Source organism: Cherax quadricarinatus, chromosome 75 (genome assembly GCF_038502225.1).
Source record: "Cherax quadricarinatus isolate ZL_2023a chromosome 75, ASM3850222v1, whole genome shotgun sequence".
Lineage (NCBI taxonomy): Eukaryota > Metazoa > Arthropoda > Malacostraca > Decapoda > Parastacidae > Cherax > Cherax quadricarinatus.
Genome location: NC_091366.1, coordinates 7,023,968 through 7,039,037, shown reverse-complemented (window position 1 = coordinate 7,039,037; position 15,070 = coordinate 7,023,968).

Below are 15,070 nucleotides of genomic sequence, written 5' to 3'. Positions count from 1 at the left end.
CCAAGTCGAACCGAAACGTCGTCGTAAGCTTCTCTTATGTGCGGGTTATTTGTGTTTCACCTGATATTCCAAAAGTAACTGGTGTACTTACACCAAGAGCCTTATGCCCTATTTGCTGTGCATGTACAAACTGAGATTTTTGTTTTGATTACTTTCACAAAACCTGCAATGAACTTTTATGTACATAAAAGGTTTCAGTGGCACAGCGAGTGTCAATCTAAGACATGCTTAGATAATTATAATCATGGGGAATTATGTCGAGACAGGGAAGCTGTTATTTCGTGTATAGGGCAAGGAGGAATAATATCTTGCAGGAGTGAGGAAGAGCCCGTTGTGAGTGTGGCAGTGGGTATAATGAAAGGGAATAAGGCAGCAGGGATTGACGAGATAAAGACGAATGCTAAAAGCAGGTGGAGATATAGTTTTGGAGTGTTTGGTGCCTTCATTTAATAAATGTATGGAAGAGGGTAAGGTACCTACAGACTGGCAGAGATCATGCATAGTTCCTTCGTATAAAGGCTAAGGAGACAGTGAAAAAATTATAGGGAAAAGTCTGTTGAGTATACCTGGTAAAGTATATGGTAATTATTGAGAGAATTAAGAGTAAGAGAGTAGGATAGCAGATGAACAAGGCAGCTTTAGGAAAGATAGGGGGATGTGTTTACAGTGGAATATTGAGAGGGAGATTTCCCAGCAAAAGTAGGCCTTAGACAAGGATGTGTGATGTCACCGTGGTTGTTCACTATATAGATGGGGTTGTAAGAGAAGTGAATGCATGGGTGTTGGCAAGAGGTGTGGGGGTTGAAAGATAATCTAACACAAATTGGTAGTTGTCAAGTTGCTCTCTGCTGATGACACTGTTTTTGGGAGATTCTGAAGAGAAGTGGCAGAGGTTGGTAGGGTATGTAAAAAGAAAATTGAAAGAGTAAGATAAAAAAAAAATTAGGTAACAAACTATAGCATGGAGGAGGTGAATGTATTCCGATATTTAGGAGTGGACGTGTCAGCAGATGGGTTAATAAAAGACAAGGTGAATCATAGAATAGATGTGAAAAAAGGAGAGTGGTGCACTTAAGAGTTTGGAGAGACAACTTTATCCATGGAAGCAAAGAGGGAAATGTACGAGAGTATAATTATACCAACGCTCTTATATGGCTGTGAAACATGGGTGGTGAATGTAGCAGCAAGGAAAAGGCTGGAGGCAGTGATGTCATGTCTGAGAGCAATGTGTGGTGTGAATACAATGCATATAATTCGTAGTTTGGAGGTGTGGGATTACCAAAACTATTATCCAGAGGGGTTGCGAGGTGGTTCAGACAGAGGGGATGGAAAGAAATGACTTAGTGTATAAATCCATAGTGGAGGGAAGGTGGGGTAGGGGTCAGCCTGGGAAAGGTTGGAGGGAGGGGGTTCTGTGTGCGAGGGCCTTGGACTTCCAGCTAGCACATGTAAGCATGTTAGACAGAAGGGAATGGAGACAAATGGTGTTTAGGACTTGACGTGCTGTTGGAGTGTGAGCAAGGTAACATTCATGAAGGGATTCAGGGAAACCAGCAGGCTGGATGTCCTGGAAATGGGAAGTACAGTGTCCTCACTGAAGGAGGGGTGTTAATGTTGCAGTTTTATAACTGTAGTGCAAGCCCACCTCTGGCAAGACTGTGGAGTGAATGATGCAAGATTTTTCTTTTACGGGCCACCCTACCTTAGTGGGAGACTGCCAGTGTGTTAATAAAATCATGGGGGAGCTCTAAGCCTGTAGGATTATAGTGCATGTGGGGGGGGGGGAATGTAAGGTATTCAGGCTCAATTCAGGAAAATGGTGCACAGATCCAATTCCCTAGATCAAAAGCCCCTCAACAGCATCAAGGAACCTCCTTTGAGGGGCGACATGCTTAGAAATATTCTACCTGGAGTTTACCTGGAGAGAGTTCCGGGGGGTTAACGCCCCTGCAGCCCGGTCTGTGACCAGGCCTCCTGGTAGATCAGAGCCTGATCAACCAGGCTGTTACTGCTGGCTGCACGCAAACCAACGTACGAGCCACAGCCCAGCTGGTCAGGAACCGACTTTAGGTGCTTGTCCAGTGCCAGCTTGAAGACTGCCAGGGGTCTGTTGGTAATCCCCCTTATGTATGCTGGGAGGCAGTTGAACAGTCTCGGGCCCCTGACACTTATTGTATGGTCTCTTAACGTGCTAGTGACACCCCTGCTTTTCATTGGGGGGATGTTGCATCGTCTGCCAAGTCTTTTGCTTTCGTAGCGAGTGATTTTCGTGTGCAAGATCGGTACTAGTCCCTCTAGGATTTTCCAGGTGTATATAATCATGCATCTCTCCCGCCTGCATTCCAGGGAATACAGGTTTAGGAACCTCAAGCGCTCCCAGTAATTGAGGCGTTTTATCTCCGTTATGCGCGCCGTGAAGGTTCTCTCTACATTTTCTAGGTCAGCAATTTCACCTGCCTTGAAAGGTGCTGTTAGTGTGCAGCAATATTCCAGCCTAGATAGAACAAGTGACCTGAAGAGTATCATGGGCTTGGCCTCCCTAGTTTTGAAGGTTCTCATTATCCAGTCATTTTTCTAGCAGATGCAATTGATACAATGTTATGGTCCTTGAAGGTCCTAAAGATGTCTTTTACAATTGTTTTTTCAGTAAGTGAAGTATCTAACTACTTTGCTTTCAAGGGCACTGGCTAATATGCAATAAAAATTGGTCATTGAAAAAATAGAAAGTATTTGCATCTTGGAAGACATTAACCCCGCCTCCCCATCACTCTTATCCATCTTGACCACCCCACTGAAAGTATACATTTTGAACCACTGTATATGAAATGTTAAATTGAAAGTAGCAAGTCTAAGCAGATAGAGGATCAAGCCACCAAAACTTGCACTGAATGACTCATAGGTTTACCCTTTCACTTAAATATGAAAGTATACAAGTATATTAACCTGTAAAGCCCCTAATTCTTATTTTTATAAATGAAAGTGAAATGATCTGCTTATCACTGTCCCAACCACCACCTACAGCCAAATACCACCAAAAGCAACCCCCACCACTACTGCTCATAACTAAACACCACAATGACCCTGCGATGCATCTCTCATCTGGGTGAAGTTCACTTCCTCTACACCCTGTGTGCAGCACAATGCATTTTTCTGGTTTACTTGTATGGATGCACACTTTACACCTGGACAGGATACAGCTAATTGACCAGCCAGGTACTGGAGTGCCCTGCTTATACAGCAGGTTAGGTTCCAGACCACCAATGTTAAGCAAAAATCATAGCTTCCTTTCACTTTCAAATGCATATGAAAACCCAACATGCTTACACCATCATACATTAAGTAAACATTGGTAAGTCCTAAAAACGCACAGAGTACACTATAATTGAAAACAACTGCATTAGCAAAACAATGAAGTGAAAAAAATGGGGCCTGCCTGTATAATCAACCAGACTGTGCTGCTTGCACCAGAGGAGCCCGCAGTGATACCTCAACCTGCAACCTGTATAATACAGTTACTCATTTAAATCAGTATTGGATCGGTTTGTAAATACTGACTCTGCCCCATATAAATAAAGGTAGACTATTCAATGTGTATTTAAATCCTAATCTATTCAAACAAAGTCAAACTAAACATGAAATACATCAGGGTAAGGTCGAAATTGAACTAAACAGTACTGATACAGTGCCGGTATCAGCACTTTGGTTATGGTTATATGAGCAATGAAAGCTGAAATTGTGATACTGAAATAAAAGCTAATATTATATTGCCATTAATATATAGAGCTGATAAAGATATAGGGCTAAGGTTAATAAAGTCAAGGCAGAGCTTTTTGTAATAAAACTAGTTTATTAGGGCTGAATATAACTGATATCAGTAATATATCCTAATAGGGTGACTAGGGCTGAAATAGGAGTGAATGTAGGACTGAAATAGGGGTGACAATATAGAGCTGGAATAGGGATAACATTACAAAGCTGAAGTAGGGGTAACTATATAGGGCTGTAACAGAACTATAGGGCTATAATAGGACTATATAGGGCTGAAATAGAGGTGAATGGAGCTTAAGTTGGGGAGACTATATAGAGCTGAAATGGGGGTGACTATACATGGCAGAGATAGGGGTGAAATACGAGTGACTAGAGCTGACACAGGACTATATAGGACTGAAATAAGGGGGGGGGGCTAGAGCAGGAATAGGGGTAACTATAGGGATGAAATGGAATTATAGGGCTGAAATAGGGCGACTATATAGGGCTGAAACAGGACTGTATAGGGCTACACAAGTTACTAGGGCTGTAATAGGACTATATAGGGCTGAAATAGGGTGACTATCTAGAGCTGAAAGTGACATTGTAAGGTTGGACAGGTGACGATATAGGGGCGACTACGTAGGGCCGAAAATAGGGGCGACTACGTAGGGCCGAAAATAGGGGCGACTACGTAGGGCCGAAAATAGGGGCGACTACAGAGGGCCGAAAATAGGGGCGACTACAGAGGGCCGAAAATAGGGGCGACTACAGAGGGCCGAAAATAGGGGCCACTACAGAGGGCCGAAAATAGGGGCCACTACAGAGGGCCGAAAATAGGGGCCACTACAGAGGGCCGAAAATAGGGGCCACTACAGAGGGCCGAAAATAGGGGCCACTACAGAGGGCCGAAAATAGGGGCCACTACAGAGGGCCGAAATAGGGGCCACTACAGAGGGCCGAAATAGGGGCCACTACAGAGGGCCGAAATAGGGGCCACTACAGAGGGCCGAAATAGGGGCCACTACAGAGGGCCGAAATAGGGGCCACTACAGAGGGCCGAAATAGGGGCCACTACAGAGGGCCGAAATAGGGGCCACTACAGAGGGCCGAAATAGGGGCCACTACAGAGGGCCGAAATAGGGGCCACTACAGAGGGCCGAAATAGGGGCCACTACAGAGGGCCGAAATAGGGGCCACTACAGAGGGCCGAAATAGGGGCCACTACAGAGGGCCGAAATAGGGGCCACTACAGAGGGCCGAAATAGGGGCCACTACATAGGGCCGAAATAGGGGCCACTACATAGGGCCGAAATAGGGGCCACTACATAGGGCCGAAATAGGGGCCACTACATAGGGCCGAAATAGGGGCCACTACATAGGGCCGAAATAGGGGCCACTACATAGGGCCGAAATAGGGGCCACTACATAGGGCCGAAATAGGGGCCACTACATAGGGCCGAAATAGGGGCCACTACATAGGGCCGAAATAGGGGCCACTACATAGGGCCGAAATAGGGGCCACTACATAGGGCCGAAATAGGGGCCACTACATAGGGCCGAAATAGGGGCCACTACATAGGGCCGAAATAGGGGCCACTACATAGGGCCGAAATAGGGGCCACTATACAGGGCCGAAATAGGGGCCACTATACAGGGCCGAAATAAGGGCGACTATACAGGGCCGAAATAAGGGCGACTATACAGGGCCGAAATAAGGGCGACTAGGGCTGAAATAAGGGCGACTATATAGGGCCAAAATAAGGGCGACTATATAGGGCCGAAATAAGGGCGACTATATAGGGCCGAAATAAGGGTGACTATATAGGGCCGAAATAAGGGTGACTATATAGGGCCGAAATAAGCGAGACTATATAGGGCCGAAATAAGGGTGACTATATAGGGCCGAAATAAGGGTGACTATATAGGGCCGAAATAAGGGTGACTATATAGGGCCGAAATAAGGGTGACTATATAGGGCCGAAATAAGGGTGACTATATAGGGCCGAAATAAGGGTGACTATATAGGGCCGAAATAAGGGTGACTATATAGGGCCGAAATAAGGGTGACTATATAGGGCTGAAATTGGGGTGACTATATAGGGTTGAAATAGGGCTGAAAAACAGGTAACGAGCTGAAATACGGGTGGCAATGTATGGAAGACTATAGGGCTGAAAGGGATGTTGACGTGAACCACTCAACAATGACACTCGGAAAGAGAGGGGGCGGGGAGCTGCTTCGGGATTTTTTTTACTGAGGTTATTATACTATTGAGTTAAAAACAAAAATCCTGCCTGATTTGCAACAGTAAACTGAAGTCGAAAGTAAGTTCCGTGACTGAAGACATCAGTAAACTATCCTGTAGGGAAGCGTCTGTGCTCTGGTGAGGCCTTGCCTGTGGATCAGCTAAATCAACATTCCTGCCACCCAGCGGGTCCCGCACTCTCCTGAATCCCCGCTAGACCTTCCAACGACGTCACCCTTCGTGGATGCACCTGCCGTTAGTTAGACTCCCAGTAGAAGACTTTTACGCGGCATTACCTCTATCTCCAATTCCTCCTTTCTTCCGATCTTATACATACTGACTCTTGTGATTGTGTGGAACTAGTTAATGGTCCAAGCCGGACCGAAGCATCATAAGTTTCTTTATATGTGCGGGTTATTTGTATGTTAACCGAAGTTATGTACTCCTACCATGATTCCCGGGTTTTATTCATTACTTAATGACACCCTAATCTACTTTAATTTTGACGATCTCGCATTCCCCTTGGTATGCAGGGCAGTCTAGCGAAGGTGTCACGAGTCCTGACAGTTCCCACAACTCAATCATGGCTTGATACAGCTCCCGGATATGACCTTCCCTACAGCAGGACCATGTTTTACCCGTGTGCAACCCTCCCACTCCACCCATATGTGCACCAACTTCTTACACCCATATGCACCGTAAAGGCGCAGGGTGATCGACCCGGACTGCGAAGCTCTCATATCCATATACGTGTCTAGAATGTGGTCGTCCCAGCAAATGTCAATACCAGCAGGGGCGCTGGATCCTCTCTGCCCGTTTATACAAGACACAGACGTGCACCACGCCCTGTGGTTTGAACTAATCCAACAGGTCCTCCGTTGACACTACGTAAGCGGGGTGCAGAATAGCCCCTTTAACCGTGAGGCTATTCCTCCAATGGAGACAGTAACAGAACATTGCCTACTGTAGAAAGTGGCTGCCTCCAATATTCGTCGAATCTGCTCCAAAGTACACAGATCCACCAGTAGATCACCTGACCTTTGTGGCTAAACTGCCACATTACCGTCTCTACCTGATGTTTCCCCGGAGACCAACAACTGGAAACTTACAGCCAAAACGTAATTGTACCCACTCTCCCCAACCACCAAGTCATATGGCACTGATGTCTAACATCACCAATAAGAACCGCAAAAATGCCCGATTTGAATCCTATTACTCCTACAGATTTCCTATATACAGGTTCTCCCCCCCCCACCGCTTATACAGCATGTTTACACAATCATATATTAAGTTACCAATAGCTAGGCCTAAGAAATGCGTATAAAGTACACACATGGCTTACCTTAAAATAAATTTGAACTTATAGTGAGTGATTATATTTACTGAAGGCAATCTGAATAAATGAATGCGTACAAATGAAGACCGCTGTACGTATTGTCGAAATGCTGTAAAGAAAAGCGCTGTAAAGCGGGGCCCTCTTATGCGCTTTATCACCTACATTCAATATATACGTGTTGCATCACCTCCAGATGTACTATATGCACTGTACCACCTACAGATTCACTATATATGCGTTGTACCAATTACAGATTCACTATATACGCATTGTACCACCTACAGATTCACTATATATGCACTGAATCACCTACAGATTCACTATATATGCGTTGTACCACCTACAGATTCACTACATACGCGTTGTACCACCTACAGATTCACTACATACGCGTTGTACCACCTACAGATTCACTACATATGCGTTGTACCACCTACAGATTCACTATATACGCATTGTACCACCTACAGATTCACTATATGCGCGTTGCACCACCTACAGATTCACTATATACGCGTTGTACCACCTAGATTCACGATATATGCGTTGTACCACCTACAGATTCACTATATACACATTGTACCACCTACAGATTCACTATATGCGCATTATACCACCTACAGATTCACTATGTACGCGTTGTACCACCTACAGATTCACTATATACGCGTTGTAACACCTACAGATTCACTATATGCACGTTGTACCACCTACAGATTCACTATATACGCGTTGTAACACCTACAGATTCACTATATGCACGTTGTACCACCTACAGATTCACTATATACGCGTTGTACCACCTACAGTCACTTCAAGATACGATACTATGTGCCGCAAACTGCCCTTCTCACACTATACCATTCACTTATATATCCATACCTCACCTATACTATCTGTGCTTGGGGTTCAACTGCAGCAACACACCTAAAGCCAACAATAACCCAACAAAAAGCTGCAGTAAGAATAATCACTAAATCCCATCCCTGGCAACTCCCCCCCCCCACTCTTCATAGATCTTAACTTACTCCCTGTTCAGAACATCCACACTTACTACTGTGCAATCTATATCTACAGGACCTTAAATTCCAATATTAATCTTGACCTAAAACGCTTTCTTGATAGTTGTGACAGGATCCACAGGCATAACAACAGACACACACATCTCTATGACATTCCCAGTGTCCGACTAAACCTTTACAAAAATTCAATGTATTTCAAAGGACCTAAAATCTGGAACACCCTACCTGAAAACTCTAGAACTCTAGAAACTCTAGAACATTCATTGACAACTGGGACCTCTTCTATGGCAGAAATGACATGTATGCCAGAGATGGGGTTCACTTATCTAGGTCTGGGGTGGTAGCACTGGCAACTGCAGTGGAGGGAGCAGTTAGGACTTTAAACTAGGAATAGTTAGTGGTATGGGTTTTGGCAGGAAAACAGTGAAGTCCCAGTGTAGTAATATTACGAGTTCTAGGGGAACTAGTAATAAGCAGAACGAGGTAGATATTGAAAAGCCAGGGACTTTGGGTGATAAGGACAGTAATAGGTTTAGTAGAAAAACAGAAATGAGCAGGAAGGGTAAAGAGAAAGGAGAGTCTCAATGTTTATTATGCTAATTGCCGTAGTGCTAGGAATAAGATGGACGAGTTGAGATTAGTTGCTAGTGCAGGTAACATTTACCTGGAGTTTACCTGGAGAGAGTTCCGGGGGTCAACGCCCCCGCGGCCCGGTCTGAGACCAGGCCTCCTGGTGGATCAGAGCCTGATCAACCAGGCTGTTGCTGCTGGCTGCACGCAAACCAACATACGAGCCACAGCCCGGCTGATCCGGAACTGACTTTAGGTGCTTGTCCAGTGCCAGCTTGAAGACTGCCAGGGGTCTGTTGGTAATCCCCCTTATGTGTGCTGGGAGGCAGTTGAACAGTCTCGGGCCCCTGACACTTATTGTATGGTCTCTTAACGTGCTAGTGACACCCCTGCTTTTCATTGGGGGGATGGTGCATCGTCTGCCAAGTCTTTTGCTTTCGTAATGAGTGATTTTCGTGTGCAAGTTCGGTACTAGTCCCTCTAGGATTTTCCAGGTGTATATAATCATGTATCTCTCCCTCCTGCGTTCCAGGGAATACAGGTTTAGGAACCTCAAGCGCTCCCAATAATTGAGGTGTTTTATCTCCGTTATGCGCGCCGTGAAAGTTCTCTGTACATTTTCTAGGTCGGCAATTTCACCTGCCTTGAAAGGTGCTGTTAGTGTGCAGCAATATTCATTGCTGTATTTGATGTATTTGATGTATTTGCCTTAACTGAGACGTGGTTTAATTCAAAAAGTCGGGACATGCCTGCGGAATGTCATATTCAGGGTTTTAAATTGTTCCAAGTAGATAGAAGTATCGGGAAGGGGGGTGGGGTGGCATTGTATGTCCGAGATCGCTTGAACTGTTGCATAAAAACGGGTATTAAGTCTGAAGTAACACATACAGAGTGTTTGGTTAGAATTTTCAGAGGGGCATGAAAAACTGATTTTAGGAGTGATATACCGTCCCCCAAACTTAGATAGGGACCAAGGGAGACTACTATGGGAGGAAATTGTTAAGGCCACAAGGCACGATAATGTAGTAATTCTAGGAGATTTTAACTTTAGTCATATTGATTGGAATTTCTTGACTGGGAATTTAGAATCATACGACTTCTTAGAAGTAGTTCAGGATTGTTTTTTGAAGCAGTTTGTGACAGAGCCTACAAGGGGAAATAACCTGCTTGACTTAGTTATGGCAAACAATGAATCCCTTGTTAATAATTTACAAATTTCAGAGGAACTGGGTGCTAGCGACCACAAATCAATTACATTTAGCATTGAATGGAAGTACGATAGTAGCGATACCTCAGTAACAGTCCCAGATTTTTGCTTAGCAGATTACGATGGGCTTAGAGAACACTTATCTGTTGACTGGGGTAACGAAGTGAGCTATCAATATGACAGTTTTCTGAACACTATACATGCTGCTCAAAGAACGTTTATCCCATATAAAGAAATCAGATCAAATAGAAATGACCCAAAATGGATGAATAATAGGCTCAAATATCTACTAGGGCATAAGAAAGAAATTTATAGGCGTATCAAAAGAGGTGAGGGTCATCTTATGAATCAGTATTTTGACATTAAGAGGGACATTAAAAAGGGGATAAGAAAAGCTAAAAGGGACTATGAAATTAAAGTTGCTAGGGATTCTAAAACTAACTAAGTTTTTTCCAGGTCTATAGAACAAAAGTTAGAGATAAGATAGGTCCCCTTAAAAATAGCTATGGGCACCTTACTGACAAAGAATGAAATGTGCTCGATTTTTAATCATTATTTTCTCAGTTTTTACACAGGAAGACACTAACAATATTCCAGTAATTAATTTTTATAGTGGGCTAGAAGATAAATTATGTAACATCACAGTCACTAGTGAAATGGTTGTGAAGCAGATAGACAGACTGAAGCAAAATAAGTCGCCGGGTCCTGATGAGGTTTTTTCAAGGGTTCTTAAGGAATGCAAAATGGAACTCTGTAAACCATTAACTAATATTTTTAATTTATCTCTTCAAACAGGTGTAGTGTCTGATATGTGGAAGATGGCTAATGTAATTCCTATTTTTAAAACAGGGGACAAGTCGTTACCGTCAAATTACCGCCCAATAAGCCTGACTTCAATTGTAGGCAAATTACTAGAGTCAATTATAGCTGAGATTATAAGAAGCCATCTCGATAAGCATAGCTTGATTAATGATACTCAGCATGGATTCACAAGAGGCCGGTCTTGTCTAACTAATTTATTAACTTTCTTCAGTAAAGCTTTTGAGGCTGTAGACCACGATAAAGAATAAAGATTCCCATGTGTTGCGTAAGTGTCTCAATTCTTCAACTTGTCGGTTTTCAAAACCATTCATCACACGATAAAGAATTTGATATTATTTACTTAGATTTTAGTAAGGATTTTGGGAATAAATGGTATAAAATACCGACACAATGGAAATATAAACACATAAGCAGCATAATGTGATCCTTTATTGACTACGTTTCGCCCACTGTGTGGGCGAAACGTAGTCAATAAAGGATCACATTATGCTGCTTATGTTTATATTTCCAGTAAGGCTTTTGATAGAGTTCCGCACCATAGACTGTTAAAGAAAGTGGCAGCTCATGGCATTGGGGGAAAAGTGCTCTCGTGGATCGAGTCATGGCTCACTGACAGGAAGCAGAGTGTGTCCATAAATGGGGTTAAATCCGAGTGGGGATCTGTAACAAGTGGACCCGTTGTTGTTTATAATATATATCAATGATCTTGATGAGGGAATTACTAGTGATATGAGCAAATTCGCCGATGACACAAAGATAGGTAGGATAATTGATTCAAACGTAGATGTTATGGAACTTCAGGAGGATTTAAACTATTCTTGGTCAGAAAAGTGGCAGATGCAGTTCAATGTAGATAAATGCAAGGTTCTGAAGCTTGGGAGTGCCCATAACCCTAGTACTTATAAGTTAAATGATGTAGAACTTAGCCATACAGATTGCGAAAAGGACTTGGGGGTTATGGTGAGCAGCAACCTTAAACCAAGACAGCAATGCCTAAGTGTACGTAATAAGGCAAATAGATTACTGGGATTTATATCAAGAAGTGTAAGCAACAGAAGTCCAGATGTCATACTGCAGCTTTATACATCATTAGTAAGGCCTCACCTAGATTATGCAGCTCAATTCTGGTCTCCATATTACAGAATGGACATAAATTCGATAGAAAACATTCAGCGTAGGATGACTAAATTAATACATAGCATTAGAAATCTTCCTTATGAAGAAAGATTGAAGACTCTTAAGTTACATTCACTTGTTAGACGAAGAATGAGGGGAGACCTGATCGAAGTGTATAAGTGGAAGATAGGTATTAATAAAGGGGATATTAATAAGGTCTTGAGGATGTCTCTCCAAGAGAGAACCCGCAGTAATGGATTTAAATTAGATAAGTTTAGATTTAGAAAGGACATAGGAACGTATTGGTTTGGAAATAGGGTAGTTGATGAGTGGAACAGTCTACCTAGTTGGGTTATTGAGGCTGGGACTTAGGGTAGTTTCAAATTTAGGTTGGATAAGTACATGAGTGGGAGGGGTTATATTTGAGTGGGACTTTCACATCAGAGCTTATTTCTTGGGTGGCATTGAAAATTGGGTTGGGCAAATGTTTTGTTAGTGGGATGAATTGTAAAGGACCTGCCTAGTATGGGCCAACAGGCCTCCTGCAGTGTTCCTCCTTTCTTATGTTCTTATGACACTCATCACTTTCAAAACTATAGTTAGAAAACATCCTATCTCCCTGATTTGTAGATGAATGGTTCAGAGAACCGACATGTTGATAAATTAGACACATGTGCAACTCTTGGGTATCTTTATTGGTGACCTGTACTTAACTCAGTGGTGACCTGTACTTAACTCAGTGGTGACCTGTACTTAACTCTGTGAAGAAGTGTCTTGTTTGCTCCCGTGGACTGAACCAAGATGCCCTCCATCGAGGAACTTTACCAGCAACTTAAGGAAGAATTGAGGGCAGCGAAGATGGAGATACGGCGATTGACCGAGGAAAACAAGAGGATTCGTAGCAGTCCTGTTTCGAGTCCTCAGGTCAAGAAGGGATCGTGGTCAGTGGCTGGACAGCAGGGGACGACGAAGTTGACGATCAAGAAGACGAATGGAAAGCCAGAAACGATGAAGAAGAAAGAGACTGCTGTGGAAACTCCTGTGGAAACCTCCAACGCATTCTCGGTGCTACCCGACGAATGTGAGTCGACTACTGGGATCGTCCTAGAATTTGTATTGATAAAGCCACTGGATGGCGAAACGTCTACAATAAAGATACCCAGATGTTGCACATGTGTCTTAATCTCATTTTGTCGGTATTGTATACCATTCGTACTCGCCTGAAGAAGCCTACTGTGTAGGCGAAACGTTTCATAATAAAGATACCTAACTGTTGCATATGTCTTACCTAACAACCTGTCGGTATTTTATACCATTTTAATGTTCAATCTGTCAGACACTGCAACACAAGGGTATCTTGGTACAGACCTGCAATCAACTTCGACAACTTCCACTAGTGAGAGCGGCTGGATTTGAGAGGGACCTGACCTCTCAACATCTGAGTTCTTACCTCTTCTAGTGACCTACGTCTCGCCTCTTGGCGCTATATAAAGCTCCATCCTGTCACTTCATCTCCATATTGTTTCATACTATGGAACAATGCTCTTCTCCAGACTGAGGGACTGACCACCTCAAAACTTTAAGGGTGATGGACTGATTACATCGTCTTCAAGTATCTTCTGCTTCTATCAACTTTTCTGTACTCGACTGAAGAAGCCTACTGTGTAGGCGAAACGTTTCATAATAAAGATACCTAACTGTTGCATATGTCTTACCTAACAACCTGTCGGTATTTTATACCATTTTAATGTTCATTTTATAACATGTAAACCACACAATATCCAAATCCTATAAACCCCACATTGTAACCCTTCAAGAGAATAAACTTTATTTACGCACTGAATCACCTACAGATTCGCCAGGTTTGAGTTATCACTCCTGCAAATTCACCCTAAAAGAAAGCTAAGTTATATAAACTATGGAAATAAATGGTATAAAATACCGACACAATGGAAATATAAACACACATGCAGTATAATGTGATCCTTTATTGACTACGTTTCGCCCACACAGTGGGCTTTTTCAAGTCACAAACAGATCTGAACATTAAAATGGTATAAAATACCGACAGATTGTTAGGTAAGACACATATGCAACAGTTAGGTATCTTTATTTCGAAACGTTTCGCCTACACAGTAGGCTTCTTCAGTCGAGTACAGAAAAGTTGATAGAAGCAGAAGAGACCTGAAGACGATGTAATCAGTCCATCACCCTTAAAGTTTTGAGGTGGTCAGTCCCTCAGTCTGGAGAAGAGCATTGTTCCAAAGTCTGAAACAATATGGAGTTGAAGTGACAGGATGGAGCCTTATATAGCGCCAGGAGGTGAGACGTAGGTCACTAGTAGAACGCAGATGTTGGAAGGTCAGGTCCTTCTCAAATCCAGCCGTTCTCACTAGTAGAGGGTGTCGAAGTTGATTTCATATCTGTACCAAGATACCCTTTTGTTGCAGTGTCTGACAGATTAAACATTAAAATGGTATAAAATACCGACAGGTTGTTAGGTAAGACATATGCAACAGTTAGGTATCTTTATTTCGAAACGTTTCGCCTACACAGTAGGCTTCTTCAGTCGAGTACAGAAAAGTTGATAGAAGCAGAAGAGACCTGAAGACGATGTAATCAGTCCATCACCCTTAAAGTTTTGAGGTGGTCAGTCCCTCAGTCTGGAGAAGAGCATTGTTCCAAAGTCTGAAACAATATGGAGTTGAAGTGACAGCCTTATATAGCGCCAGGAGGCGAGACGAAGGTCACTAGTAGAAGTAAGAACGCTGATGTTGGGTGGTCAGGTCCCTCTCAAATCCAGCCGTTCTCACTAGTAGAGGTTGTCGAAGTTGATTGCAGGTCTGTACCAAGATACGCCTACTGTGTAGGCGAAACGTTTCGAAATAAAGATACCTAACTGTTGCATGTGTGTCTTACCTAACAACCTGTAGGTATTTTATACCATTTTAATGTTCAATCTGTCAGACACTGCAACACAAGGGTATCTTGGTACAGACCTGCA